This window comes from Myodes glareolus, chromosome 12, assembly GCF_982192425.1.
Source record: "Myodes glareolus chromosome 12, mMyoGla1.1, whole genome shotgun sequence".
Classification (NCBI taxonomy): Eukaryota; Metazoa; Chordata; class Mammalia; order Rodentia; family Cricetidae; genus Myodes; species Myodes glareolus.
Genome location: NC_142037.1, coordinates 71,269,596 through 71,284,509, shown reverse-complemented (window position 1 = coordinate 71,284,509; position 14,914 = coordinate 71,269,596). Strand labels below are relative to the sequence as shown.

At 33.7% G+C, this 14,914-nt stretch overlaps 1 pseudogene; it reads right to left on the bottom strand.

Annotated features, from left to right (window-relative positions):
* Positions 1-13,983: 13,983 nt before the first annotated feature.
* On the bottom strand, positions 13,984-14,224 carry LOC125392274 (metallothionein-2 pseudogene; annotated as a pseudogene).
* Positions 14,225-14,914: the final 690 nt, after the last annotated feature.

Below are 14,914 nucleotides of genomic sequence, written 5' to 3'. Positions count from 1 at the left end.
CAAAGGGCTTGCTCCCTGGTGATACAATAATAGAGACAGAGACATAGAATGTATCAGCCAACTCCAGGTGGCAAAGATGCTTTAGAAGCTGCACATCACAGTGTGCTTTCTATGGATGTGGACAGACTGCAAAGACAAAAAACAATACACAGTATTTTACTGCAGTACAGCCTTCCCCATAAAGAGTAGCAACCTCAGGGACTTCTCTGACATCCTATTATATTCACCATCAGAAAATGTTTATAAAACCATATTGGTTTCATTAAATAAAGATGAGTTAGTTTTATTTTCTGTATCATGCTTTTTTTGATATTTAGCTTTATACTAAATTTGCATTGTCACTTTTGCGAGTAACGCATTAAACACATATTTTATATTTTTCTCATTGTTGATATTTTTCTGAATATGATGATTACTGTTCTACTAAAATACTTATAGTTAATATTTTCTTATAGAAGAAAATTAAGTTGTGCTTCTATACAGCAAATATTAACTCTAAGTATTTTAGTAGAACAGTAATCATCATATTCAGAAAAAAGACCTTTAAGTGCAGATTTTTTTAACAGACTGAAAAATTTTAATAGTTAACAATCTATAGGTCAAACTTTATTATAATGATTGATTCATAACATAATAGGTGTTTAGTTTGCTGAAATTAGAAATAAAACTTCACATATCAAAAAATTACGCATAAAAATGACATTACTGCTAGGATCACGGTCACAGGCATTACTCATGCACTCAAAAACATTTAATTTAAGTGGTTCTTATATTCTATAGAAAGTTTGAAATTGATGAGCAATACATAATTTACCTGGATTTCAAAACTTTAGGGTACAATACTTGGATGTACACAAAGGAATATATCTATACCTTTAGTCACAAAACTATTAACCACAAAAATACAATGAAATGATAGGCTCAAATTTCTTCTATCTCCATGTTTCAGGTTTGAAGTAAATGTGTGGTCTGAGTTTCAAATATATAAAAATGTAATTAAAATTCAAGCAATTTTTGAATATACATGCATACATATACATACACATATATTCATACATATTTGTGTGTTCATAATTTCCGCATACATGCAATACCAGTTTTGATATCATCTAAGGACATTTTTGTCGATGAACCTCATGTATTTCCCCTATGATTAGGATTATAAAAATTATTTATGTTTTTAGAATGTTATTTTAATAAGTATATCAACTTGTCTTTCATGGAAAGTAGACCCTAAAATATAACTTTCATGTCTGTAATTTGGTGTTGTTTTTGAATGTTTCTGTTGCTCTTTTTAATGAAATATCTTATTTTGTTTATCATTACTGTTGACATTGTAAAATGAATGTGAGCTACAAACTCATCAGAACAGACATCACTGATGGCTGTGGCTATGGTACGCTGTGCTATTTTTGTACTCCCATTCAGTGTGACTACAACATCACACCTGAAAAGTTTTCCATCATTTTGGTTTTCTCAGGAAAGTCACTATAGTGATAGCCACACTTACAGATGTTAGTTGTTAAATGATTTACGAGAATAAATCATTTTATTTTTAAGTTTTGCAGATTATTGCCTTGAATAACAGAATTTTTTATAATATGTAATATAATTCTTTATAATAGGTGTAAACATATTAAGAGTTTCCTCCTCCTTAGTTTACACCATGCTAATATTCTTCTTATTTTTCCAAGTTGATAATGTTTACTCTTCAATATAATAAAAATTCCATTCCTGTTGGATTTACATACATTTTCAAATGTTTTGTGCCTTTTAGTTTTAATTTCTTTGTTTATTTATGTCTGTTTGCGTGGAAGTGTGTACGTGAGTGTGTGAGTGTGTGTGTTTGTGTGTGTGTGTTTATGAACATAGGCCCGAATCATATCCAGAGAGGGCATCAGATGCTGTGTTGCTAGAGTTACAGAGTGTTGAAAGCTTCTTCATGTGAGTGCTGAAGCCCGACTCCAGTCCTGTGCAAGAAGAACAAGCACTCTTTCCTAATGAGCTACAGCTTTCTCATGGAATTCTAAAAACTGTTTACAAGCAATGCTTAAAATAAAAGCATTTGATTTATGAACACATCCATGTAGAGGTAAGAATGCAATTCATTAATTCTCATAAAAAAGAATAATCTCTTTGAGTAAGTATCTATGAACTCAACCATAAACTTTATATACTCTAAGGATTAGACATATCATCAGTAGATGTGTTAATCATGAAAGAAACAAACATGTAAGCTATTTGAAAAGGAATATTTTCCAAAATTCAGTCTTGCTTCAGACTATTCTCCTTACATTATCATTATGCCTACAAAACACAGGGTCTAAAGTTAGCATTACTATCGACTTGACACACACTAGTGTTACCAGATATCGGAGTCAAAACTGAATAATTTCTTGTATCACAGGTCTATGAGCACATCTGCGTGAGACTGTATTGACTGATAACTGACATGTCTCAGCAAAACAAGCTGTGGGCTGTAGTATTCCATGTACATATTTTCCTGGAAAATATCATAATGGCAGCTAGACATGAGCCTGTAGCCTCCAGAATGTAGAATTCCTCCATGGTTTCTGATCAAGTTCCTGTTTGTATTCCTACCTTGACTATACACTGTAAATGGAAATAAAACTTATTTTCCTTTAATCCTGATATTACTCACAGAAATAGATTCTTAACTAGAACACACAGCAAACACTAGAATGGCTATAAAGTAACCTAATGATTAAAACACATGTGAGACAGTTTGGAAAGATTTTAAATAAATCAGAAAACAATTATAGCTCTTGAAATAAAAATAAAAATTATGTACCAAAATTAATTATATAAAGTTAATATATATGCATATAAATATATGCATGTGCTAAAATATGGATATAAAAAATACAACTTGCTAACTAAATTTAGATTTGTTTGTATATGTACGTCTCTAGAGCTGAATACTTGGGATTGGTTAATCTATCAGGAACTTGTTCCTAGAGAAGACTGATTCTTCCATTCTCTGTAGCTATTAGTTGCTTGTAGCTCATCTGTGGGTTCTAGTGAGTTGACTATGATAAAAACAAATTAATTTACTACCAAAAAGTGGACTTAAGTACCTCGCCATTTAAGAAAGTATGCAAATTTTATTAGAAAGGGAAAATATCTGTCTAAGCTAATCAAAGATATGTTTTTGGAATGGAGGTTAATGAAGCTGTATTCATTTAATAATCAGCTAGAATGGAGTTCAGAAAGAAAGGATGGTGCTCTGACCAGCAAATGGAACTATTTTGTGCTTTGTGATTTTGATTATGGTGGAATATTGTCAGTCAATTGGATCTCTGGGAATATAATGGAGAGACAAAGGTTGCTTTCACAACACCATGACTATCTTCATTGACATTAAAGAGTACAACAGCAATGCAAATACTAACACAGGCGGAGGGATGCTCCCAAAAGGAACCACAAATAGTTAAGGAATGCAGGAAGCAGGAAAAACAGTCTTCCTAAGTGAAGAGCACAGCAATTTAGCACCAATACCAAAGTGTCAGTTAAAATATACAGCCTGAATAAGCTGTATTTCAATATTTGGAATCACACACACATACACAAGCATTTTTAGTAAAGATAAAAGAGTTTCAAAGAAGAGGTATAGAGGAAGGTTTGAATGGAGGAAATAAAAATGGATAAATGATGTGGTTATATTATTAGCTTAAACAACTGCACACACACACACACACACACACACACATATATGACAAAAAAAACCTTCAAAATAATGAACACTATTCCTTCGTAACAAAGATATTTTAATCTCTTCAAAATAAAGCCATTAAATACATATCAATGTGAGGGGAAAATATTTTAAATTTTGTCTTGTTCCATATCATAAACTTGAAAACACATAGAAATCACATTATTTAAAATTATTAAAATCAACACATAATTAAATAATTCACTTAGATATTTTATTCATATTGCAAATATTTTCAATTTATGCATAGTTGCATTTTTGATTTCCCAATCTGTGTGATAGGGAAAGCATGACAATATTTTGTTTGAAACATATCATTGTTATTCTTTCAAATAATAAGCATCTCAATAAATATAGTCTAATCTTGTACTCGCATCAGTTTGACTGTTGTTTCTATTTTATCTTTACAAGAATGATTTCAAAATAAAAATACAAATATTATTAAACTTTTTCTACAGTTACATTTACCAGAACTCATTTTAACATATAAATCTGTGCTATTGGAAAATTTTATTTAACTCTTTTATTTTGAAGTAAGAAAAGATCATGTTTGAGGCCGAAAGTCCAAATCATAGCCAGGCAATGGTGGTCCATGTTTTTAATCCCAGCACTCCGGTGTCAGAGGCAAGTAGATCTCTATGAATTTAAGGGCACTCTAATCTACAAAAGCTAGTTCCAGTACAGTTAGGACTGTTACACAGAGAAACCCTGTCCCAAACAAAATGGTATCATGATGCTAAGGGAAAGGAAAGCTATTCACCACAAGATACGTGGCCCATCCACTCTTTATGAGAAAACTAAAATGCATCAATATACTAAAATACTGGAGCTCAGTTTGAATAAACTGATAGACTCCATATACAGGAAGAATGAAAACAACAAATAAAGGTTAAGTCTGTAATTATGGGTGGTGTACACATGCTGCAATATCATATACATGTTAATTCATTTCTACAAACACTTATGAATTCATTTACATATTGTACCTATACCTTTATACCAGACGCCATAAAATCGCTTTTTCATCAACTTAATAGCAATAATTCCTAGGATAACAACTATCTATGTATTCAATAGCAATTGAATATTATATCAAGTGTCATGTTGAGGTAACCCCAAAGTTGAATGAATATATGAAAATGTCTAGTTTTGTTGTACATTACATCAGATTACACCATTGTGGCAAAACTATAATTTTAAATATTCATAATAATCAGAAAATAATACTTTTTCCTTACAAGAAAAGTACAGAACAGAGAATAATACTTTTAAAAGACGGCCTACTCTTACAGCTAAAAGTGTATGAAAAAGGCAAGTGTAAATCAAGTTCTATGTTTGTGTTTTTATTCAGAGATAAGATTTTATGTGACCTAGGCTGTTCCTAAACTACCAATGTATCCAAGGATGACCATAAACTTCTGATTTTCTTGAGGTTACCTCCCAATAAATGTGTTTACAAGCATACACCAGCAGACCCAATTTATGATGTTTTAAGATGGAATCTAAAAATTCATGTGTGCTAAACAAACATATTATTCACAAGAGACATCAGTGAGGAAAGTGAACTCTATTCCAACTTGGAGGAAAGAGAAAAAATAATACAAACTTGTCTCATTTTAAATAAAACATAAGGCTTCCATGTTGCAATGGCCACTCATACCAACTGGGGAAAAATGGTAGATAATGCTTAAGGGTTTGAAGATTGAACACAAAGGTAAACCACAAATTGGGTCCATAGTTTAGGTTTAAGAACAACAAGCTGACACTTTAATTTAGTTAGGTAGGTAACATCAAAATACTGAATGCTTTTTAGCACTATTTTCTCAATATCTATAGGCAGTGAGAAGGAAAAAAGAGTACTAAAAAAATGATATATTTCAATGATTTCAACTTGTTGAAATAATAGATAGAACCTAATTTGTGTCCTCAAGAACTTAGTCTAAAAGACAATATGTAAATATCATTATCATTGTGATGCACTGACATGTTGTGGTCAAATACACGAATATAGACCAACAACGGTTAACTTAAGGGTAAAAATGTTATGACTCACTGAATATACTCTACTTTTTCTGATGAATAGAGAAAATTTAGAAGTTGAAGTGGACTATGGGCAGAGAGTATTTTCTCTTAGAAGAAGTACCTAAATAAAGGAAATTTGTTGTGAAAAATTAACTATGTAAAAATGTGTTATATTTGTTTATGCTAGGGAATATTACTTTAACTGTGTGAAGATGTGTTATATTTGTTTCTGCTTCATTTTTAACGATGTAAGGAAGTTTTTTTAATTATGTAAAGATGTGTGACATTTGTTTCACCCTGCCTGCCTAAAGCACCTGATTGGACTAATAAAAAACTAAATGGCCAATTGCTAGTCAAGAGAGCTGTAGATGGGTCTGGAAACCAGAGAGACTAAGAGGAGGAGAACTCTAGGCTTGGAAGAAGAATGCGAGAAGACAGAGATGAGAAGAAGGGAGAAAGACAGGGATAGGCTTGGAGCGAGAAACCAAGCAATCACTGGTTATCTAGACAGAAGCAGTAAAGGCAAGTTGTGAAAAAGATAAAAGGGAAAAAGAACACAAAGCAAAAGGTAGATAAAAAGAAACAGGTTAATTTAAGTTAAAAGAGCTAGCTACAAACAAATGTAAGCTAGGCTGAATATTTCTAATGAATAATAAGTTTCCATGTCATGAGGTTTTTGAACTTGTTAGTGGCTTAAAATGAAAAAAAAAATGCTAGAGAAAATAACATATTAGCAACTCTGGGCATGAAGTCTCAACTTCATGACTATCTTAACATGAGATGAACAAAGACATAACAACAGACATGCCCAATTTGATAAGGAAGAGCCTATAAAGCCTCAACCCTACACAAAGAACAGGCAACAGAATAAAGTTGAGAGCAGAAGGAGTGATATTTACCTGCGAAGAGTACACCAATTGGTTTTCCAGCTGTTGATAATTCCTAAAAACTTATATTCAAGTAATAATAGTCCAACTGAGCAGGTGATATTTAGAAATATATACTAATATATATATATATATATACATACACACAATTAGTGAATAAAGAAATCATAAATTTGAAAGGAAAGTGGGAAGGGATACAGGGATATTTTGGAGTGAGAAAGACTATAATTAAAATAAAATATCAAAATACTTGCATAGAAATAATGAAAATAAAATATTAGTACTTGAAATTGTATATTTCTTCTGTCAGAATGATCAAATTGAAAAGTAATAGTATAGACTCAGACATAAGGAGTTGACTGATACTTACTTCTCGGAAATAAATCCATATGTGTGTATATATATGTCCATATACATGTTAATATCTATAAGGAATGGCCAGATAAAAGCATATAAAAGTCTACAGTAGCCATATTTCAGTTTTGAATTATTAAGCTTGCTCTGTATAAAGCAAAATAAAATAAAAGGGAAAATGACAAATAGTAAACAGATAATTAAATAGTGAATTAGAGTTCCCCCTGAGACTTACCTTAATGGATGACCTTTTCATAGGAACTTTCATAGTAAGTTCCTGCTTCCATTTCCTTCAATAAACGAGTTATATCAGAAGATGAACTGAAGTAACTAACTTGTAATCTAAGTGAGTGCAAGGGCACAGTATTTTTCCTACATACAGCTTTGACATTCTCTTCTCTCCTAGTCACAAAGCTGGGGGGGGGGCAATTCATGTTTAGAGAGGAGGCATTGAAGAATAGTTTTAAACATGCTTGCAACTGAAATCATGGAAATAGGTAACCCTACTTCCAGAGTAAGCTTACCATGGGCGCAAGCAATACATAACAATGAACCAATATAGTATGCACAACAATGAATTTCCTGAAGACTGCCATATTTATGACTGAATTTCTTTCAACATTAATAGATGAAAGAAGTATAATCATTTAACATTGGCATTTAATTAGTAATATACTCAGTTAAAATTTTAATTAGCAAGTATAGCTAACTCACTAAGACAAGTACACATTCTGCTTGGACTGTGCTGTTTTATAGCAGGAAGCCACTTCCTGATTACTATGGTGAAAATCATGGGATTTTCTAGAGCAGTGTTATATTAGATTCAAGGTGTATAATATTATAGAAATATTTTAAAAATCTTCTTTTGCCATAACTTGTAATCTTCAATTGCATGGAGAGGTTAACTTTGTCTTCAGACTACTGAAATGAAAAGTTTGTATAGAAGTTCAATCACAGGCATGTGCTGTTAATTGCTTGAGACGGAGTCAATATGGGTTTTTTAGTAGACTCGTATCTGAGAGATACTTATTCTCAAATATTTGCAACCAATAAGATGTTGATATAAAATGTTAGTTAGCAACTTCACACTAATTATGCGAGATTTTCTTAAAGCAAAGGGGAGTAGTGAACTTCAGTGCGGTCATCACTTCCAGAAAACAAAAGACAGAAGTCATGAATGAGATATGCTTATAGGGCTTCAAAACTTTTTGAATTATTCTGCTGTCGTGGAATGTCCTCTTCCAACGGTTTCAATGTCTTCCATTGCAAATGAACAGAAATTACTGGAATGGTTTACTCTCAAATGCAATTGATATGGCTCATGCCTTATAGCCAGATACAATTTCATTGTGTCATAGCTGCTGATTATCACAGCATTCTGCTAGAATGACACTGACACCAGTACTTTATCTTTTTTAATAACACTCAGGGGCATTTTTTTTCTAACACAGATTGAGTCAGAAAACCAAGCCCATAATTTAGAGAATATAATGCTGAAAATTGACTCCTTTGAGTGCTTTCCAGATGTCCCTTTACTCATAATATGGAAAAATTTATTGAAAGAAGTAAGTCACATTTATGAACTGCATGCTTGTGTTGAATTATAAATAAGCATGGATACATAAATAGGCAAATGTAGGAATAGGTAAGGTTTACCTTGAGAAATTTTAAAATAGAATATAAATTGAATTAATTACTATTGTACAAAACTGTTCAAATATCTACTAGAATTAAGGCAAGTATCACCTTAGCTTATATAACCAAAGACTTGAAAATTAAGGGGTAAATACATTTGAAAAAGAGACTAAAATAAATGAAGTTAATTGTGATAGCAATAACTATATAAGTTAATGGAGTGCTCCCATTTGCTGCAAAGAAATAAAAAGGTTCCATTTGAGTGAAGCACACAGAATATGAATTTCCAAATTACACAAGTCATTCTTGAACTTTGTACAATCTTTGAATAAAAAGTAGTAATTCAATATTATAAACGCATTTTCAAAGAAATATTTAAAACAGGTTGAAGTCAAATGGCATAATTAGAAAAGAATTTGAAATTATTTTATTTTTCCTTTAAATAAATATCCACTGTTCACTCTTAGGTTATTAAGTATTTGGAAATGCATCTGGGTTTTTCAGGAAGTAAAATGATATCGATATGTATAATCCCTTGTTAGCTATCTAGCTTTATTTTTAGCAGTTAATGGAGTTATAAAATAAATAGATAAATAAATACAAAGTGTTTCATTTGTCTAACCATAGAGTGTGTTAATTAATGCATGCAAAGTATGGTAACAACAATAAAGACTGAAATAATCAATTATAAAATCTTGATCATGAAGTTTTCCTAAACTATGATGTGCAAATTGAGACACAATAGACAAAATTGACACTGTTTTGAATCTAAATAACAACAATTTTATCATTGACTAAATTGAGTTTAGCAAAGAAAATGAGAATTCTTCTTGGTATGCAGTTAGTGTGAAATATGCACACGGTAAAGAATAAATAAAATGTTGTCTATAAAAACATCTGGATTAGAGATGTAAGGCTAGCACTCATAAATTTAAATTAAAGCTCATGGGATATTCACCACCAGAAGATAGAATAATGGAAAGGAATACAGACATTGAAGGTATAAAATCAGCTACACAAAAATTACACTCATAAATGAAAGATGTTAGTTGATGCATTTCTTGGTTAGAAGGCTTAAGGAAAAAACTAATGGGCACAGATATATAGACATAGTCATTTTGGGCTACTTCACCAAGGAACTGAGTATCTGTAGGAACTCAATTTGTGTTATTGGTAGTACTTTTACTAAGACAAGGGCTTCAATTTCTTTGGAAGAAACTAGTTTAATCAAAAAGGGTGTAATTTCAATCCTATATATGTAATAGCCTAGAAATACTGAAGAATAGGACAGAACATTCTGTAGTAATTGAAATATAAAGCATAAGAAAGACAATGTGAGGTCAGCAGTAGACTGTGTGCTTGAATGCTGAACACTTGGTTCCATTGTTGTTTCTTTGATGTTGTGCTTACTTACAATAATTCAGCATTTTTACATAAATTTATGGCATCTTACTGTATTTCTAAACTATTATTGTAGAAATACTGGATGTTTTTCATCCAGTAAAAAGCATGGGTTTCTGTCATCAGAATGCTGCCTTAGCCTACTAGCAATTATAAAGATTCATTTGCTGTAAGTCAGAAGAATTATCTTTGTGATCCACGCAATGGGTAACCAGGTGCAGAACAGACATCAGCCATGGCTGTCAAGTAATATAAAATAGAAGTACAATTAGCTATTGCAAGAGAGCTTTTAGGGAAACTTTCCAAATAGAAACCGAGTGCCTTGAATAACTTAATTAACTTCCTGCAGGATCAAATCCATCACTGTTAAGTACCTGTCACATATAAGTATTGCCCATAGTGTGGTTCAATAAATGTTTTGTATTAATGTTGAAATTATTTATGCCTCTGTATTACAATATCTAGGGAAATAAAATATTTTCTATATTAAAAGATAACTTTTATAATTGAAAAAGCAACTGCTGTGATATTAAAAGAAAACTAATATTGAGAGTATGCTACATGGGAGTATGCTGAATGGTTTATTAGGGATTAGAATTAAAAATTATATTTCTGAGACACTGTTGTCATTGTCATATATCAATCTAAGGTGGAAATATGTGTCACATTCCACAAATGTCTACGTCATTATTATACGATTGCTGTAAGTAGATCCTTACATATCATAGAGTGGTGGTTTCAAAGTCAGTAAGTGTTACTTCAATTCTTTTATTCATCCATGGAAGATTCCGATTCCTATCATGTTAAAAAATTGAGTGTCTACGTAGGTGTTAGCACCTTGTCTTTCAAGACGAGAGATGTCAATTTAGTACTCTATAACTAAAGATACAGGGCTATCACAATAATCTCACTAGCCCCAGCTATTTGTTTTTGATATTCTTATTCTCAAACATATTATTTGAACAGAGATAAAAAGAAAAGATTTTTTTAATTGTGTGTGCTACAGCCTTCTCTCATAGCTGATTTCTTCCATTATTGCAGGTACTTTGAAGAAAGTAAAATTCAAATTCAGGAGTCAGTCAGTGACATTGAGCATCAAATATTAGAAGCATGTTTTCTATCTTATACTTAAGAACATGCAATTTGATACTACATCGTGAAAACTGGTAAGCATTGATTTATAAAGAAACATCATTTTCCTTCTGGGACTGAATTACCTTTCACTTATCCTCCATTTTCTTTCAAAAAAGGGCAGGCATCCCAGAAATATCAAACAAACATGGCTTATCAAGTTGCACTAAAACTAGTCACTTCTCCTAATATTGTCTGGACAAGACAACCCAGTAGGTACAAAAGTGTCCCAAAAGCTGACAAAAATATCAGAAACATGCCCTGATCCCTCTTTTATGAACATCACAAAATACCTAGTACAAAACTATATTATGTATATAAAGGGTTGAGTTTAGACACATTCAAACTTCTTGATTTTCAATTCAGTCTCAGTGATGCCCAGTGAGTCCAGGTTTGTTAATTCTGTGGATTTTGTTGTAGTGTCATTGACCCATCTGGCTCCTTGAATCCTTCCTCTGCTTCCTCCACAGGATTCTATCTAATGTGTGGCTGTGTGTCTTTCTCTGCATCTGTTTCCATCAGTTGCTATATTAATACTCTTTGATTGTGAATTGCCAGTCTCTTGTATAAAAGTACATCAGAATATCATTAGGAATCAATTCAATTTCTTTTAGTTATTTTCATTTTTTTTCTCTCTATTTTTGCCAGGGATGTTTTTTTTTTCTATTCTAGATATCTAGGCAATCCAGCTTCTGGTTTTGGATCCTCCTGGAAGTGTCAGGGTTCAGCTCTCTCTCATGGCATGATCTCAAGCTGGACTAGTCAATGGCCAGCCACTACCAGTTTCTGTGCCACCATTATCCCAGCACATCTCACTGACAGGATAGACCGTAAGTTGAAGATTTTGTGGCTAAGTTTATGTCCCAATATCATAATCACCAAATCCCTCCACTCAAGAAACTAGACATCAACAAACCAAATAATGCAACTAAAATATTGGAATGCAGATCTAATCAGAGAATTCTCAACAGAGGAATCAAATATTCATCATCATTGACAATCAAGAAAATCAAAATGACTCTCATATCCCTATCTTACACTGATCAAAATGGCTAAGGCAAAAACAAACAAACAAACAAAAACACCATGGATGTCATTTTTAAAACAACCAAGTAATGCTCATTGTGCAAATTACTACATTTTTTTACCATGGTATGAAATTACGATAAGTGGATATTAGCTGTTTAGTAGAAAATAATCATGTTGTATTTCAGAGATACAGAGATGCTAAGTCATAAGGAGGATTCCAAAAAAGACACATAGATTTCTTTGAGAAGGGCAAATAGTGTCGCGGCCGCCTCGCCAGCAAGGATGATGCAACACAGACTCTTCTCACTGCGGTTTATTCAGGAACCTTGAACAATCTTCTGACCTCTCGCCCCGGGGAAAGCCAGCCCACAGCCTAAATAACCTCTGGGTAGCCAACCCCAGCTAGTCACGTGGGAAATGCAGATAGGTCCAGAAACGCGGAATCAAGCCAGATCCTTAGCATTAGCCATATATGGAGTTGTTTGCGACCTAGAGCACTCACCATTGGGAAGGTGGAAGGTAGAAACCAGCGCCATCTTTAAGGCGTGGCATTACACAGCTCTCTACAAAATAGAATATATTTTGCAGGTGGAATGGGGTGGTAGGTATGGAGGGATCAGGTAGGGGAGGGATGAAGAGAGTACTAGGAGAGGTTACTGGAATTGGACTTAGAGCTTAGAGACAATTTAGGATCCTGGTGCTGTGGAAATTCAACCTATGAGGGTGACCCCAACAAAAACTGTTAGTAATGCCAGGCATAGAGCCTGAACGAGCCTTCTTCTCTAACCAGACAAAGTTTCCAGTAGTTGGGGACAGGGTTATTAACCAGGCACAAAACATTATGTCTTAAATTTTCCTGTCTGCAGGATGTGCTTTGGAAATATTGAAACAAAACTTCTGGGAGTTGCCAAACAATGTCTGATTCAACCTGAGGAAATGAAATGAAGCCCATTCCTGACACTGCATGGATTGCCAGGTACCAGAGGCTGAATAGCTCAAAGATCTAGGCTAGAACTGAACAAATGTGGGCAAAAATATATAAATTAGATGGATAGATAGATAGATAGATAGATAGATAGATGATAGATAGATAGATAGATAGATAGATGATAGATAGATAGATAGATAGATAGATAGATAGATAGATAGATAGATAGATAGATAGTCAATGAAATGATTTCTAACAGTATTCTGTTATGCTCACTGACAGGATCCTAGCCCATTTCTCAAAGAAACTTCAAGCAGAAACTGATGGAACCAGATGCAGAAACCCAAAACTAAATATTAAATAGAGCAGTAAGAAATGCAAAGAAGAGGGGAAGGAAGGATTTAAGGAGCCAGGAGAGTTCAGAACTCTATGAGAACAGGAACCACGGAATCAACTAAACAGAGCTCATAGGGGCTCACAGATACCGAAGTGACAAACATGAACTCTTTATAGGTGCCAGCTAGGTCCTCTGTATAAATATTATGGTTGTATATCTAGGAGTTCTGGTGTGATTGGCGTGTCTCTGATTCTTTTGCTGGTCTTGGGACCCCTTTCCTCCTACTAGGTTGCCTCATCCGGCTTGATATGAATGTTTATGCCTAGTAGGGTTGTTACTTGTTAAGTAGGATTTCGTTACTATCACTTTTCTTTTTTTTTTTTCTTTTTTTTCAAGTCAACGCTTTTTATTATCTGTTACATGCTATATATAAAGAGTTGTGGAAAACAGGCCAGGGTTGTAAAAAAAAAAAAGGTTACTTTCTGCACATTGTTCTGTTTACACGCACCTGAGGGGAAATCCCACCTCAGACATAGCAGCTGCACTTGTCCGAAGCTTCTCTGCAGATGCAGCCCTGGGAGCACTTCGCACAGCCCACGGGACAACAGGAGCAGCAGTTTTTCTTGCAGGTGGTGCATTTGCACTGTTTGCATCTGCAAGACCTGGCGCAAGAGCAGGATCCATCTGTGGCACAGGAGCAGGTGGGGTCCATGATGAGTAGAGGCGGAGGCTGAAAACCGTGAGAGAACAAAGTTGGAGAGCTAGGAGGAGGCGTGATGACTATCACTTTTTTTCTGAAGTGAAACAGATGAACAGTGTATCTGAGGAAGAGGTAAGGTGGAGGAAATATGAGGCATGGAGAAAAGGGAAATTATGGTTTGGATATAATATCTAAAAGATCAAAAATACAAAGAGAAAAGAAACTTCCTTTGGACACACCCAAGATTTCCAGTCAGCCAGATACTCTACATTGTTTTCCAGTTTCTAGCCAGGCGCTTCTATCTTATTCGCCTTTACCAAATACTTCCTAGTCGCAAAAATAGTTTGGTTCAGTTCAGTGACCAAGTATGTCCCCTTCCTGCGTGTCCTAACCATATCTTCCAGGCTCCCTTGAGTCCCTTTCTTGTCAGAATAGGCACATTTAATCCCATCACAACTACTCTAACCATTCCATCAATATTAAACACGGTCCTAGCAAATTAAGTCCACATTCCTAGAGCTCTTTGGAAAAATACAAACGATATGAAAGATCAAGCCAATATTCACCCGCCCAAAATGTCCAGTATAAATAATTGCCAAAGAAAATTCCCGAGATGAACACAGAATTTAAAAGAACAAAAGTAATCATTACCAAAGAATTCTAAGAGTTTAAAGAAGACACAGAGAAAACTCAAAGAACTTAACGAGCATAAATGCCTGGTTCGTGCCCAAGAAACACAAGCTTCAAAATGAGATGT